Consider the following 16,126-nt stretch of genomic DNA (forward strand, 5'->3'; position numbering starts at 1 on the left):
ACGAAGGTGAGTCCAGAGAGTACAACATTTCGCAGATACATTACATGATAGAGTCTTAACTTAATTATTACAAACCAGTTTTGAAATCTCCGAAAGGTACTTGAAGTTCGAATTGAAAGTAGTTCAGAGTTCACTACAGCGGAAATAAACGAATTCTAAACGACGATACATGATGTCATGATGAAGCCCGTACATGACATCACTCGGCATTGCCATCGTTGGCCGGAGTCGTATCCCACTCCACCAACCAACCAGGAGGTAAAACACACGGCCAAGTCAAACTAGCTATCTGATCTTCAAAAGTATCATTTGAAAACAAAGTGGAGCCACAAGAAAGGCTGAGTATACTAATACTCAACAAGACTTACCCGACTAGGATATAACTAACCCTCTAACTAGACATGCAAGGCTTTTGGCTTGAGAGGTTCGTCTTTGCCGAAAAGCAATAAGTCCTTATTTTCCGATTTTAGCTTTCAAGTGCTATTATGATTAACTATTCTACATTAGCATCTATCCTAAAGCATACATGGTGGAAAGCAATTATTTTTCATCATGCAACCATATTTCTCATCATCATTGTTCCACTTCTTACTCTATGTGGCAAAAGGGTTAAGCAGTCTCAAATCCGTGAGAGACGGACGATTCGAATCGAATTTGTTAACCTGGCCAGGCAGACCTAAACACACGCATGGGGAATGCAATCACCCACGCGACTTTTCCCCTTTTTCCCCGGGCATGAAACAGGCCCACCGCCCTAGGGTGCCCTGCACCCGTGCGTGACCATAGACCAGACAGTGGGGAGTATATTCCACGGCCGGTTCCATCAGGTACTTAAGCTTACCGATTACCATATTCTCGGCATGTGGTTAGTACGTTCAAACGCTTAACCACCACTACCACACACCGCGGCCTTATCCATTTTGACTAAACAGACGGGGTATCACAAGTACAACAACCCCGCCCGTAAACCTTATATTGCAGTGTGTAGTAAGCATTCAACTCCTATGAGCTCGCGAGTGACAGGAAATCACTCGACTTCTACCGAACCATTAGCATAGCCAACTAGCGACCTACACATACTAGTGTTCAAGCATAGGTACCTAGGATCATGCAACTAAGGTTCCAAACAATTCCTGCAACTTAAATGCACAATAAACAGGAATACAATTAGTTGCATAAATTAAAATAGGTAGGACATGCTCCGGGGCTTGCCTTCCTGAGCAGAGCTAGCCTTGGGCTCTTCTGATCTCGGGTTCAGGTCTTCAGTGGCTTCAGTTAGATTCACTTGAGCTTCACATTGCTCACTCTCGGACTCCGGCACCAACTCGTACGTACCGTCAGGGAGAGTAGTCGAATCTATATGAAATGCATATGCGTGAGTTATTTTAGTGATACGATTTAATCAATTCTTCACTAAAGAGTTGTAATCCAACACAAACTCAAGATGATTTGCAAAGGATTATGTTACATCATTTTGGACAATCCTTTATAGAGTAATAATCATTATAACTGACTCCACAAAGTAACTAGGGTGGATTGTACCTTTTATCCTTATGCAGCAAAAGAAAGGATTTTTCTCATTTATTACTAGGTTACGCATGTCCTTATCACAAATAATGTTAAACAGAGATTCTGGCTTTGAAATTTTTATGCAAGATACACCTCTGAGTAAATTGCCTACTGTGAAATTTTTAGCCTATTTCATGCAGCCCATTGACAATGAAAAATAAAATAACCAGCTACTGCTAGAAGCAAAAATGAATTTTACAGGTCAAACTATGCAAGTACTGGTAATGAAATTTTAACTGAGTGTTTTCTACCTAAAGATGAGCCTGCCACAAATTTTTCACAATTAAACAAGCATTGTACAGGGTATGAAAAATAGTACAAAGTATTGCTGCATGGATCAAAATTAACTTCCACAGACTGTTATAGCAAGTTCCAGAGCCTCATCTTTTACCAGCATGGTTATAAACTAAATTTCATCCCCTAGAAAAATTATCAGATTTTTCTATGCAAAGAAACTATTTTTCTTGATTTAGTGTAAATATCTATACTATTAATTAGTTGGACTGGTTCCACCTATTTAAAATTTCTCAAAATTTTTGTACAGTAACTAAATATCAAGTTAAAGGCATTGTAAAAGTTTGAGCTCAGTAAACCAAGTTAAACAGTATGTAAAAACAAACTAATTTAAACAAGGCATAAAACAAGATTTAAATAAACCAATAGCTAGGCATGTCAAAAGTCTATGAAACTTTTACACAAGGTTATACATCTAACATGTACCCCACTGACCAAAAATGGCTAACAACTCATGCTTGTAACTTGAGATCTAATATAAAGTACATTTTGTTTGTATTTTAAATGAAGTAAAAACTATTGAGCAGATGAAAAAGTGTATGTAACAAAAGTTGTAGAACTCTTTCAAAGATTCCAGAACAGTTGAGCTTGCAATTTTCTGATTTTTCTACGATTTTTAAACGAATTTACAAGTTTGCTGTTTTTCAAAACAAAAGAAAAAGGAAATGGAAACTTGCATCTAGGCCCCTGGAACTTTGTTTTCTTTTAACCCGTGGTCCCTGGACGGGTCTTGGAACAGAGGAGGGCCCGGCGGCGCTTTTCCCGGCGAGGAGGGTCACCGGGGGTGGGGGCCCGTAGGGGAAGAGCAAGAGGACGTCGGCGCGCACCTATTGGCGGTCTCGGGTTGGGCCGGGACGGCCTGTGGCGGCGGCGCCGCGGAAGGGGGCGAGCTCGGTTTGGGGTGGAGTGGAGAGGGGAGGATCGGGAACGCGAGGTGGCGAGGCAAAATAGGGAGAAGAGGGCTGCAGAGGGGAGCTCGGCAGGGGAGGAGTTAAGGGCGGGCGCACTGGCGTGGGCGGCGGCTTGTCGCGTCGTCGCCGTCGCGGAGTGCTGGCGCTCGAGCATGGCACAGTGAGGGCAGGCGACCACTCGAGCACGGCGCGGGGTCAACGACGGGGACGGAAGCGGGGTGGCGTGGCCGGCGACGGGGCAGTAATGGCGAGGGTGCAGTGCGGGCGGGCGGCAGCGAGCGGCGTCCAGGCGCGTGCGCACTCGAGCGGGGGCGTCAGCGGCGCGGCACCGCGAGGCAGCAGGGCAGCGCGCGGGGGCAGGCAGCGGAGCAGCGCGGCAGCGAGCGCACGCGCGGCGTGCTTGACTGCCTGCGCGCGCAGAGAGGGGAGAGTCAGCGAGGGAGAGAGAGAAAGGAGAGAGAAAGAGGACTGGAGAGAGAAAAGAAAATGTCAACGATTTGACTTGGTCCAAACTCAAGATTTGCAATTGAAACTCGAAAAATTTTGAACACGAAAGTTGTTCAAAATTAAATTTCCTACAACTTTCCTTTTAGGCAAAACTTCGTTTGAGCAATGATTTGAAAGTTAAAATTTGAATTCAAGTTTAAATGAACCCACTGTTTTTCGGGGTTTTTTCTCCAAATTTCATGTTGTAACTTGAAAAACTTTGAACGCGAAAGTTGTTTATCTTGTCAAACTCCACGACTTTTGTGTTGGGCAAAAGTTCATTTGAGCGAACATGCGAGAGTTGACTTTTTGGTTTATCCAAACAGAAATTCAGCTTTTACGTGATCACCAAAACAGGGTTTACTGTGTCTTTTGATGTTAATGGCATGTTTAAACAGTGCTAAACACCGAAGGTGTTACAACCGCCGTCAGGCCGCTCTACGCCGATGCGCTCCAGCATGGGTGAGCGTGCGCGCCGGCAAGCCGCTTCCTCTGCTCAGTGGCCGCCGCTTCCTCCGCTCAGTGGCCGCCGCCGCTCTGCAAGGAAAGAGAAAGGGAGAGCGAGAAAGTGAGTTAGGGTTTCGGGAGGAAACCGGTGTCGCGGTTTTTGATCCGCCGAAACGGCCGGACAGCTGTCGGATCAGAATCTGACGGCCAGAGGTGTCCGGGTGGCTCTCGGACTAGATTCGGCCCAGGCGGGGTTCGCGAACGGGCCAAATTCCCAGCCCAGGCCCAGGTTGCGGCCTGGGCGCGGGGAGCTCGTCGCGCGCAAGCAGGCCGCGGGCTACTTTCCTTACCGGGCTGAAAAGCACAGTGAATGAAAGTTTTATGTTTTCTATTTTTCCAGAGGCATATTTGAATGTTTTTTTATGTTTTTGATCATAGTTTGGTCTCCATTCAATTTTGCACCAATGTGTATATTGTTTAGGAGAATAAAAGTGTACAGTAATGCTTCTGAATATAGAATTTTACATGTTTCCATTGCAAAGTTTTAAAGTTGTTGCTCTTAATTTTAATTCAAACCAACGGGAGAATTATTTTTAAGAGCATGATTAAAGAACTTATTTTGGGTAAGTTTTTGTACAGTTTTATCTCTATTCGATTTTGAACCAACGGAATAAATTGTTTAGAGAGAAAATGAGTATAAAGATATTGGTTCAAAGTTAAATTATGGTATTGTTATTTTCTAACCAACATTGATGATAGCAATATTATAATTTTATTATGAGTTTAAGTTTAAGGTTAAATCTCTGAGAAATTCTGCATCAAGTGATCAATTTTTTCAGAGAATAAAGAAAGACAAAGAAATGTTTCTGAAAGAAAGAAATATTTTCCGCTGCAATAAAGAAAGATAAGATGAGTTTCTCCTTGTGGGTAAAAGCCACATTTAAAGTCCAAGAAAGATTGATTTTTGGCATTATTCTGCCATTTTAAGTGTCAAGTTTAGCATTAGTTTGCTCTTAAAGAAAAAAAATTAAAGTTAATTATGATGTTGTCATTTTCTGACCAAAGTTGATGATCGCAATATTATAATTTTATCCTAGTCATTAGTTCTATTTCTGCCCAACGGTGATATAGAATTAAAAGTACAAGAAAGTTGTATGTTTTCATTTTGACCAACGTTAAATTAAGACATACAATTCTTCCCAGCAGAGAGAAATCAACAAATAAAAGTTCATTTCGATCAACGCTACAGACAAAGTTTTGAGCTTACTCAGCTGCATTGTTGAGGTTAAGAAAGAAAAGAGCTTGCGTCATTTTAACCTTTTGGTTGATATGGAAAAGAGATGCAACCACTCTGAAAGTTTTTCATGATATTGTAATTTGTTAAATTTTCTGATTAAATTGGAACCAATGGGAAGATTTAATCAGAAAATAAAGTATATGTGCATGTTTTAGTCATGTTGAAATAAGTAAGACGCACGTTCATTTTTACCAACATTAAATTAAACATGGGTGTTACAATAGTTTTCGGATTTATTTTTGAAATTAATGTATTGATTGTTAACCAATGTGTTTAACGTTTAATACCGCATGTTGAAAAAGTTTTTGGCGCTTGTGCCATGCATATCCTACATGGCAGGGGAAGTTTGTGATAACTCATATGCGACTTGAGTATCACATAAAAGAGATAAAGTTTGGGGGAGCTTTTATGCTATCCCAGCAATATCCATGTACTTCAATAGTGTTATGTTGGACAATGACTTAGAAAGAGTCGAAGGACAAAAAAAAGTTGCATATGAACCAAAAGTCAAGGTTGCAAGCATGACTTGCAAAAGTATAGCAATATGAAGAACTCTGATGAGTTCTTGAAAGTGTAACAATATGAAAAACTCTGATGAGCTCTTGGAATGGAACGAGGAAATGGTACTCCCATTGTTTTGCATGACTTGATCATGTGAATAAACCAATTAATGGAAGGCTCCTCGTTCACAAGTGTTAAAAATAGTTTTGAAATTATGGCAGTGAAGTTTGTGCCATATTTCGAATGGGAGAAAGTTTAGAAAGATAAGAAAGATTAAGATTTAGAAAGAAATTCTCCTCAAAGTTAAGTATGATGCTTTTTAAAGCAAGAATGATCTATTAAAGAAAAATATGACCGAAAAGGGAGTACAACGGTCATAACATTGATACCCCAACCATAAAGACAAGCAAATTCCTAGAGTTTTTCAGCTCCAAATAGGAAGAAAAGATAGTTGAGCCTCAAAGCAACCGAAAAGAAAAAGGTGGTGCTTAAAGCACCCAATGAGGCTTGTAAAGACTAAACCCAAACAAAAGCTTGAAGACATTCCATCTTTTCAATAGATGGGATAATCTGGGAGAGTAAAGTATGTCGAGAACTAAGGCTTGAAGAGAAGTGGGACCGTATATTCACTCCTATGATTCAAGTACAACAATTATCTCAACATATGTTTCGGCGTTGTATGAACGGCAGAAGTTGAGATGAGGACAGCTGTTGAGGTAGTCAACACCCGTCGTTAACTCTTCAAAAGAAAAATAAAGTCAAGAAAGCTCTTGTTACTCAGGACTCTATAGTATCAATTGCTTTTTGGTAAAGCAGAGAAATAACAACCCCAGATAGAGAACAATATGTCTAGCCATCTATTGTAAAGAATAAGGAATGCAGATAAGTGAAGGAGTACAAATGAAGGTGATCCCACCTCATTTAGAGAAGCCATAAAAGGCGCTCATTAATCGAAGTGGCAAGAAGCCATGGAAGATGTCATGAGAACTAGAAGTTCCAAACTTGTTTTGGAACATAGAATAAATTCCTAATGGAACCAAGACAGTATGCTATAATGGGTCTACAAGATTAAAATGTGACTCCAGAAGGAATATGGAAAGTACCTAAGCATGACTTGTGGCAAAAGGCTTTATGTAAAGAAAATGATAAGTTATAGTGAGACATTTTATGCAGTCTCTTGAAAGAATTCTTTTAGAATCATAATGACATTCGTGGCATACTACTTTTAGAATTGCTTCAGATGGATGTTGGAGTAATATCTCCCAATGGAGATTTGTATGAGAAAGTATATACATGACATAACAAAATAGTTTTTGTTGTGGAAAGAATAGAACATTGGGATACCACCTGATGAAATCGGATCATAGAACAGTTGTATCTAAAGTTTTGTGAGAACAAAGAAAAGTTTTGGGTTTTAACTAAAGGACAATGCAAGATGACAAATTACAAATATGCAAAGTTCAAAGATGGGAAATACCTTTCCCTTAAAGTTCAAAGAAGAAGGTTATTATGACCTCTAGTTTTGATAAGCAAAATCTCGGTGAAGACCCATTCGCTCTTGGAATGGAAATTCACTAGGATAAGAGAAAAGGGGTATTAGAACTCTCGCAAAGAGCATACTTAGAAAAGAGTTCTAAAGAAATATAGTATTCATTTGAGTAAGCCTACACCTGTCCTATTGTCAAGGGTAATAGCTTTGGAATTTTCAGTATTCCAGGAACCGTTATATGATCGATCAAAAGAAAGTGGTTTCATGTGCTTCAGCTGTTGGAAGTAAAATCAGTGCTCAAGAAAGAATTTACCCTGACATAGCTCAACTATCCGGGATATTTTGGCAGAAGTCCAGTCCAGCAATAGATCACTGAAATGGAGTTAAAGAATATTTTTGCAATTTTGCAAAGTATTGTTGGCCTCATTCTAAGTAAGAAAGGAACACGTACTCTCAAAAGGTTGTGAGTAAAAACAACTATGTTTTGGCGAGATGTTCAGTGAAGTCTACAGTAGTAGCTAACACTCGCGCTTGGAGTTTTATTGTGGAAAAGCTCCAAAGCAAAATAGTTATGATATCGTGGGTCATGTGTACCCAAAGTTTAGCATGATATGAGGCTACAGGACAGGCAAAATGATTGAAGAAACCTTTACCCGGAATGGATAATGGTAGACAACAGCAATATACCATTCGAGTATTTTCTCTCCTATGGCAACATGTCAAGTGTGCTGCCAAACACATTGACACTGAGTTATATGTTGCAAAGGAGAAAATCTAGAATCATGTGATAGCATTGAGCACCTAAGTATCCAGCAAGTACTTGCGGATCCGCTTACCAAAAGCCTACCACCCAAGTCGACATGGGTTTTACGGGAGGCATATGATTTCTGGATTACTAAGGGCCCAAAGAAAGGTTGAAGTCTTGTTTCAATACAGAAAGGTGCATTGTGGCTGTTAATCTGACGGTAACTGATAACTGTCATGACGAGGCACGCCCTACGCACTGATCTACAATGAGACGAGGACCAAGAGCAAAGCAAGTAAAGAGAAAGTAAGGAATTAAGTTTAAAGTATAGGGTGAGATCAAGGGGGAGAATGTAAGGTTGATCTCATCTGACCCAGTCTAACGACTAAGTCAGACCCCTCTCACACGCGCCCTGATCGGGGGCGCTCTTGCCTTTCGCTAGCAAGTGGACCCCCCTTCGCGCAGCGCCAATATAAAAGTAAAAGGGTGACGAGGGGACACGAGTACCAAAGTTCACCGTGCCTCAGTTTCCCTAAGAACCCTAGACTCGATCCGATCTGAGAGAGGGCGCTGAAACGAAGGGAAGGTTCCACACCGCCGCCTCTGCGACCATGCCACCGGCTCGCCATCGCCACCCTGGCCGCGGCCCTCACCGACCTCGCCATCGCTATCGCGATGACTCTGCGCCCCGCGTCGCTACCCTAGAGCAGTCCTTCACCAACGAATTAGTGATGACCGGGTCGAGTTTCTCAAGAACCCGTGAGTAACCCCTCCGCTCTACTGCTAGATGGTCCAAAAGGTTCTGAAAGATATCACAGAGGTCCACATGCCCTACGTGGACATGGAGCCCAGCCGCCGGCTGGCATATGCCTTTGTCGAGCCAGCTTGTGCCAACCCCGGGCTCTACATCAGGCTTTCCCTCGAGCGCCACGGCTGGCTCCTTCTTCCCACAGCTCCATGATGGTGGTGTTGCGTCACGCCTACTTTCGCGAGGCCACCATCTGCCGAGGACCGCTCTTCATGGGTGGACACAGGCTGCATCTTGTCCGCCATGAGGAGGCGGAGTTCCGGCCGGGTCGTCTGTCCGTACAAGCGCCTGGTGGAGCTGGCGGTGACGAACTTCCCGCCCGAGCACTAGCACGAGGAGGGGATTTGTACCGCTTTTCAGGTGTTTGGTCAGGTCTGCAGCGTGGCTTGAGCTGCCTCTAGGAGGTCGACGACCGCCGTGACTACGGGATCGCGGACTACTCTATGGAATGTGTGCTCGTCCTCCTTGACGATGAGCGCAAGGTGACGTTGGCGCTCCTGGTACGCAACCCGAGGGGGGAGATCGCCGGGATCGCACAGCTTCGCGTGGTCGGTGAGTGGGTGCACCCTTCCGGTGCCCCGCTGCCTGCGGACCACGACTTCTCGGACGGCTCCAGCGACGGGCCTGCTCAGGCCGAGTACACGCCGGGACGCTACGTCTCGGGGCCGCCCCGAGATCGAGTGCTCGGTCAGGTGCTCAGCGCTGTGGGTCCAGCGGTGGAAACATGCATCAGGGTACGTGCCGTGCTCTGGGCACCCCCAACGTCCAGCCACTACTAGAAAATGGGCCAAAAATACCACTGCTATTGCAGCCGGTACTGTTGGTACCAATGGTACCGGCTGCAATAGCAGCTGGTATTTTTGGCCTTGGACCGACCCAGTGGAGGATAATTGGCACCGGGTGGAGGTACAAACCAGTTCCAATACGGCTGTATAGGAACCAGTTTGTACCACCACCCGGTGCCAAATGCAGACGCCGGTATAGGCACCGATTGGTGGGACCAACCAGTGCCTATTGTGCTGCAAACGGCACCGGATCCTGCCACGACCCGGTGCCGGCTGACGCTCGGGCCAAAGGCACCGGCTTGTGCCTTGACCCGGTGCTATTGAATAACATTTAGCACCGGGTCATAGGTACCAACCGGTGCCTTTTGTCCATGCCTATAAATACCCCAACCTCTCCCCCCTCCAAGCTACCATGAACTCACTGTTCATGGCAGCTGAGTGAGTGGAGGGGGTGCGAATTTTTGTTTTTTTTTCAAAAAAGATTAGTTATTTTTCTCCATAACTTAGAAATTGGTTTTCAGAAGCAGTTATCATTTAATTTAGTTTATATATGTGATAATTATTTTTAGTTGTAGCATTTTATTGTAGTTATATGCGTTATCCATTTATTTGATATGTGAATACTATCAAATTATTGTATTTATATGTTTTATTAATTTATTTGATAAGTGAATAGTATCTATTTATTATAGTTATATATATTATCAATTATATATTTGAATTCAAATTTTGTATGGAAATATTATCAATTACATATGCAAGGGTGCTTTATTTAGTTCCCTTCAAAATTCCAAAACTTTACAAGATTCCACATTCGAGATGCATGCTGCGCCAATTCGAGACCCGCAGCTCAGCTAGGCCAGAGGGCCACATGCGTCGTTTCTTGTATAAAAATATAAAGTTCCATATAGAGAAACAAAGTTTTTACACAGTCATACAGTCAGAAGGCCATATGCATCGTTATAATTTTGTAGTTCAGTTTTATTAATAGCGTATTTAATATTAGTTATAAATTGGTAGTATGAATGAACTATTTGTACACTACAATGATATATATAAATGTATTGTGGATCCAGATGAGTCGGCAATGGATGTACATGGCCGACCGGCGTTCAAAGTAGTTCATTGATAATGTGCATGAATTCATAGAAGCGGCCGAGAAACACAAGTATGACGGTTTCGTTCATTGTCCATGCAAATTCTGTAAGAATGAGAATGATGACTCATCATCAAGAACCATCCACAGTCACTTGTTCAATAGTGGTTTCATGCCGAACTACTATGTTTGTACCAAGCATGGCGAAAGAGGAATTATGCTGGATAATAATGTAGAACAAGAGGACAGGATTCCTGACTTTGCAGCCAATTATAATGCCTTTTTCAATGACAGTGCAATGGGTGAGCCTGAAGAAGATAGTGAAGGATACGTTGTAGAAGATGATCTTGGTCAGATGCTGCGCGAAGCTGAGGAAGGTTGCGAAATAGAAAAGAAATAGAGAGATCTGAAGCGTATGTTGGAGGAATACAGAACATTGTTGTACCCTGATTGCAAACAAGACCAAAAGAAATTGGGTACGACATTGGAATTGTTGCAATGGAAGGCATCAAATGGTTTATCTGACAAGGGATTCGAGGAGTTGCTGAAACTTATAAAAAACTTACTCCCTGAGGGTAACACCTTGACGGCGACAACATACGAGGCAAAAAAAAGTTGTTTGTCCTTTAGGATTAGAGGCACAGAAGATACATGCTTGTCCTAATGACTGCATCCTATATCGAGGTGATTATGAAAATTTGGATTCATGCCCTGTATGCAACGCATGCCGGTATAAGATCCCTCAAGATGATCCAGGCGATGTTGAGGGGATGCATTTCAAGAAGAGGGTGCCTGCCAAGGTGATGTGGTATTTTCCTCTAATACAACGTCTGAAACATTTGTTCATGAATAAAATGAATGCTAAATTGATGCGATGGCACAAAGAAGAACGTAAGCAAGACAATATGTTAAGACACCCCGCTGATGGGTCGCAGTGGAGAAAAGTGGATAGAATATTCCCAACATTTGCAAATGATGCGAGGAATATAAGGTTCGGCTTAAGTACGGATGGCATTAATCCTTTCGGTGAGCAGAGCAGTGGCCATAGTACCTGGCCTATGACACTTTGTATATACAACCTTCCTCCCTGGTTGTGTATGAAGCGGGAATTCATTATGATGCTGGTGCTTATCCCCGGCCCGAAGCAACCCGGTAACGATATAGATGTGTATCTGAAACCACTGATTGAGGATCTTCTATTGTTGTGGAAAGAGGAGGGTGTTCGTATGTGGGATGCGCACGCAGAGGATCATTTTAACCTTAGTGCATTACTTTTCGTAAGCACCAACAATTGGGCAGCACTAAGTAACCTCTCCGGACAATCCAATAAGGGTTATAGGGCATGCACCCATTGTTTAGAAGAAACCGACAACACGTACCTCAAGCACTGTAGGAAGATCGTGTATATGGGTCATCATCAATTTCTTCCGATCAAGAACCCATTAAGGAGGAGGCATGCTCACTACGATGGAAAGGCAGATCATCGTACCAAGCCTAGACACCGTTGTGGGAAAATAGTGTTTGAAATGGTCAAAGATATAAAAGTAGTATTCGGAAAAGGACCCGCCAGCAGATCAGGGCAGAGTGATGACAGACGTGCACCTATGTGGAAGAAAAGAGTATTTTTTGGGAGTTACCTTATTGGGAAGTCTTAGACGTCCGCCACGCAATTGATGTGATGCACCTAACAAAAAATCTTTGTCTGAACCTTCTAGGCTTCCTTGGTGTCTACGGTAAGCCAAAGTATACATTGGAAGCGCGGCAAGATCTTCAACGAATGAAACAACGGGCCGCCCTACATCCAGAAAAAAGGGTTAAAAGACGTCATTATCTTGGTCTTGCGTGCTATACTCTTAGTAATGAAGAGAAGCAAAGTATGTTCGACTGTTTGAACAGTATCAAGGTCCCATCAGGCTACTCTTTGAATATAAAGAGACTACGGAACCATCAGGCTACTCTTTGAATATAAAGAGACTACGGAACTTGAAAGAGAAGAAATTCGCACACGTAAAGTCCCATGACTGTCACGTGTTGATGACGCAATTGATTCCAGTTGCACTTAGAGGTATTCTACCAGCTAATGTTCGAGCAACAATTATAAAGCTATGAGCCTTTCTCAACACAATTTCTTAGAAGGCAATAGATCCATCGAGTTTAAGCAGGCTACAAGAGGATGTTGTCCAAAGTTTAGTCAGTCTTGAAATGATATTTCCTCCAGGCGATGTACAACTCCAGGCGGACCTACAGGCCACGATATTTCTTTCTGAAACTGGATTAACGCTAGAGGAGACAACGGGGCAAGTGGATGCGGAAAACCCTGTCGCTCCCGTTCTTACTCCATTCCAGCATGAAAAACCTTTTGTCACTGAGGAAGAGGAGAAAAGTCTAGGCACACAGATATTCAATTTGCATAGATGGTACCTGCGAATGTCGAATGACGAAGGAAAAATGTTTGGAGTCAAGTATCATGATCATGATTTCTTCCGCGGGGAGGACGACTTCTGGGTGTACTTCGAAAATTTATATCACATTTACCATCGACAAGCCCTCGACGTCTCTATCATCACCATTTGGGTTTTGTAAGTATCACTTACCTCTACATTAATACTTTTTGTTAACAAGAACATAATTATATGTGTGCATTATAAAATTTCTATTGTATCGTTTAGACAGGAGACCCAAAGAAGCCGAAAACATGGATGGCACCATCAGATCGGCTTCATGTCTCCTTTGCTAGTCAACCAGAAAGTGCTCAACGAAAATTACAAGAAAACGTGCCAAAACATGTACGATTCGTTGACTAGGCAAAATTACAAATCCTATATATTCAAACCATACAACTTTGGGTAAGCCTTGGTCGACTCAATCCTCTGTTATATTGCTAAATAAATACTAAATCGTCTAATGCATGTATGTATATATCCTATCTATATCTGTAGTTATGATTGGATTTTACTCATACTTTCCGTAGAGACCGGCAATCATATAGTCTTTGACTCAATGAGAAATCCAAAGTCCACAGTCCAACATATCCTAGACCCCTTGAACAGGTAAGTTCAGTTTGCACAATCAAATCTTTTTTCTGTTAATAACAATTCCTGAATATCAAACTTAACTTTGAGCGCAGGGTTTGGAAAAAAATTGTGAAAAATAACAAAGGATGTGGTCAATGGAGGCCGAAACTGAACGTTAACATAGATTATCCGATATGTTGATTCATAAAGATTTGTCTAGTTAAGTATATAATCCCAAATTCTTCTAAATTGAGTAATTTATTTGTTTCTCCTTAAGTGTGCGAGACAACAACAAGGAACTGATTGGTGCGGGTACTACGTATGCGACTACTTGCACATCATGACTCAATGCGGGAAGGCTACTGATGAAGACACGAGAGTACATCCAAACCGTTCACTAGTACATTTTCATAATTATACTAACGCACATGATGTTAATCATTTTTTTCCTAAATGATAGATGTCTCAAATGGGGGATGAATGTTACTCTACTGATTGGATCAACGCCGTGTGCGAGCAGCTCGCCGGATTTATTTTGAACAAGATCTTGGATCCTAGAGGTGAGTTCTACCACGACGGTCACATCCATAGAGGACTTCCATCGACCTCCTGAGGGGACCAGTAGTTGGACTGCAAACATGACTTGTACATTTGTAAATATTTTTAAACGTTATGCCTTGATGTTTGTAAATTTGTAAATATATTAGTTAATCTAATTAGCTTAATTATATGCTCGCATTTCACTTTTAGTTAGTTTCAAATATTCTCTGAAAACGAACACGAACGACCAATGAACGTATAGTACTGTAGAGCTTGAGTGTGTTTAGCAATTATAAAAGAATAAACAGTAATAAATATAACAAACAAAACTGGATTTGGAAAAAATGGAAAATATCATTGGTACCGGTTGGAAATACCAACCGGTACCAAAGGGGCTGCCACCTTGCGTCATCGTGGCAGCCTCTTTGGTACCGGTTGGTCTTTCCAACCGGTAACAATGGAATCCTAAGGCACCGGTTGAAAAACCCGGTGTCTTAAGGGGAGGCTATTGATCTCGGTTTGCGGGAATCGATTGGAAAACCGGTGCCTAAGGCCTTTTCCAAGTTTCCATAGCCTGTTTTCCGGTAGTGAGCCCTGGAGCTTGCGCGCCGCGGCCTCAACCTTGTCCTCCTCGACCTCGACGCCGTCAACCTCCAGGAGACCTCCGACGTGATCACGTCTCGCCACGGCGTGATGACCAGGACCGTGGTGTTCGACCTCTCGCTAGTCGGCACCCCTCAAGGTGTCCAGTGTCCACAGACACATCATCTTCTACCTAGCTATGCTTGTGCATGTGCGCGGGCCACTGGCACCGGCACCGGCACCGGCATCGACGACCGACTCTCGCTAATCTCTGGTCGACTTGGATGGCAGGCAACGAGTCGATGCGGCGGCTCCGGGCGGCAATCGAGGGCTTGGACGTGGGCGTGCTGGTGAACAACGCCGGTGTGGCAAGGCCGGCGGTGGCGTACCTTCACGAGGCCGACGTGGAGGCGTGGGTGAGGATGGTACGGGTGAACCTGTGGGCGCTGACGGAGGTGACGGCCTCCGTCATGCCGGGGATGGTGGAGCGCGGCCGCAGCGCCGTACTGAATCATGGGCTCGGCGTCGTTGGAGGCCATCCCGTCCTTCCCACTCAACACCATCTACGTCGCCACTAAACGGCATGCATGCCATGTTTGGATCCCTGCTAGATTGCACAATTCTGATCGCGGATTGCAATCTAGAAGACATCCAAATTAAGGTGACCCACAGTACTGCATCTTTAATTGCGATTCATAGGGCAGTGACTGGATTTTTAAATTTAAATTTACTCTCTTCTTCACGGTCTGTTCATCGTGATTGTGAGCAGGTACGTTTCAAAGTTCTCGAGGATCCTCTACGTCGAGTATAGAAGCAAAGAGATTGATATCCAGAGCCAGGTAATGCAGCTAGCCCTGCAACTTTTGACATTCAAATTTCAATAAGAACAGTTCCTGATTGGCACATTCACCTGTCAATCTTCACATGCACGACCAAAGCAACTTCACTGCAAGAGACAATTGAATCCGCGACATGGGCTAGTTGCTCTCATTCAATAATTCCAATCATCATCTGCACTGCTGTGCTGCAGGCCCCGTTCTTCGTGGCGACCAATCTGGTGCCGAGCGCGAGCTTTTTGCCATTTTGCCAATTCAAAGAACTGGCTTCGCCAGTTTACCACGACAAAAAATGGCTTCTCCGATCTGTCATGTGAAACGTTGTAACTTCGATTGTCTCGCCATTTTAGTCTTTTTATTCTTCATATTATCATTTCCCATATTTGATTATGTCAAAGGACATCTTACCTCTTATCTCTTTGCACGGGTAAATGAAATTGAGAAGCCATCGTCCTCTGGATGGAGGCGCTCTGCTTCATGGACTCTAGCACCGCCGAGTGTAGTCTTGAAAGAAATCGGGCGTTCGTAGGCTAGGAGGGAGAGGAGGTGAATTAGACAATTCAAAATTTTAAACTATGGCTCCAACTAATTTGCATAAAAACTTAAGGTAAAACATGTTATCTATATGTGCAACTACGGTTCATCTAATGTGAAACCCTCATCCTAAAAGAGATTTGCAACCTATAGTCAATTTTAACAAGATACTACACTAAAAATGTAAGGGTA

General features: G+C 43.1%; 1 pseudogene; it reads left to right on the forward strand.

The window, feature by feature from the left end:
- LOC120701977 overlaps positions 1-15,389 on the forward strand; it is a 34,246-nt pseudogene extending 18,857 nt beyond the window's left edge.
- The last annotated feature ends 737 nt before the right edge of the window (positions 15,390-16,126 follow it).

This window comes from Panicum virgatum, chromosome 4K (genome assembly GCF_016808335.1).
Source record: "Panicum virgatum strain AP13 chromosome 4K, P.virgatum_v5, whole genome shotgun sequence".
NCBI lineage: Eukaryota > Viridiplantae > Streptophyta > Magnoliopsida > Poales > Poaceae > Panicum > Panicum virgatum.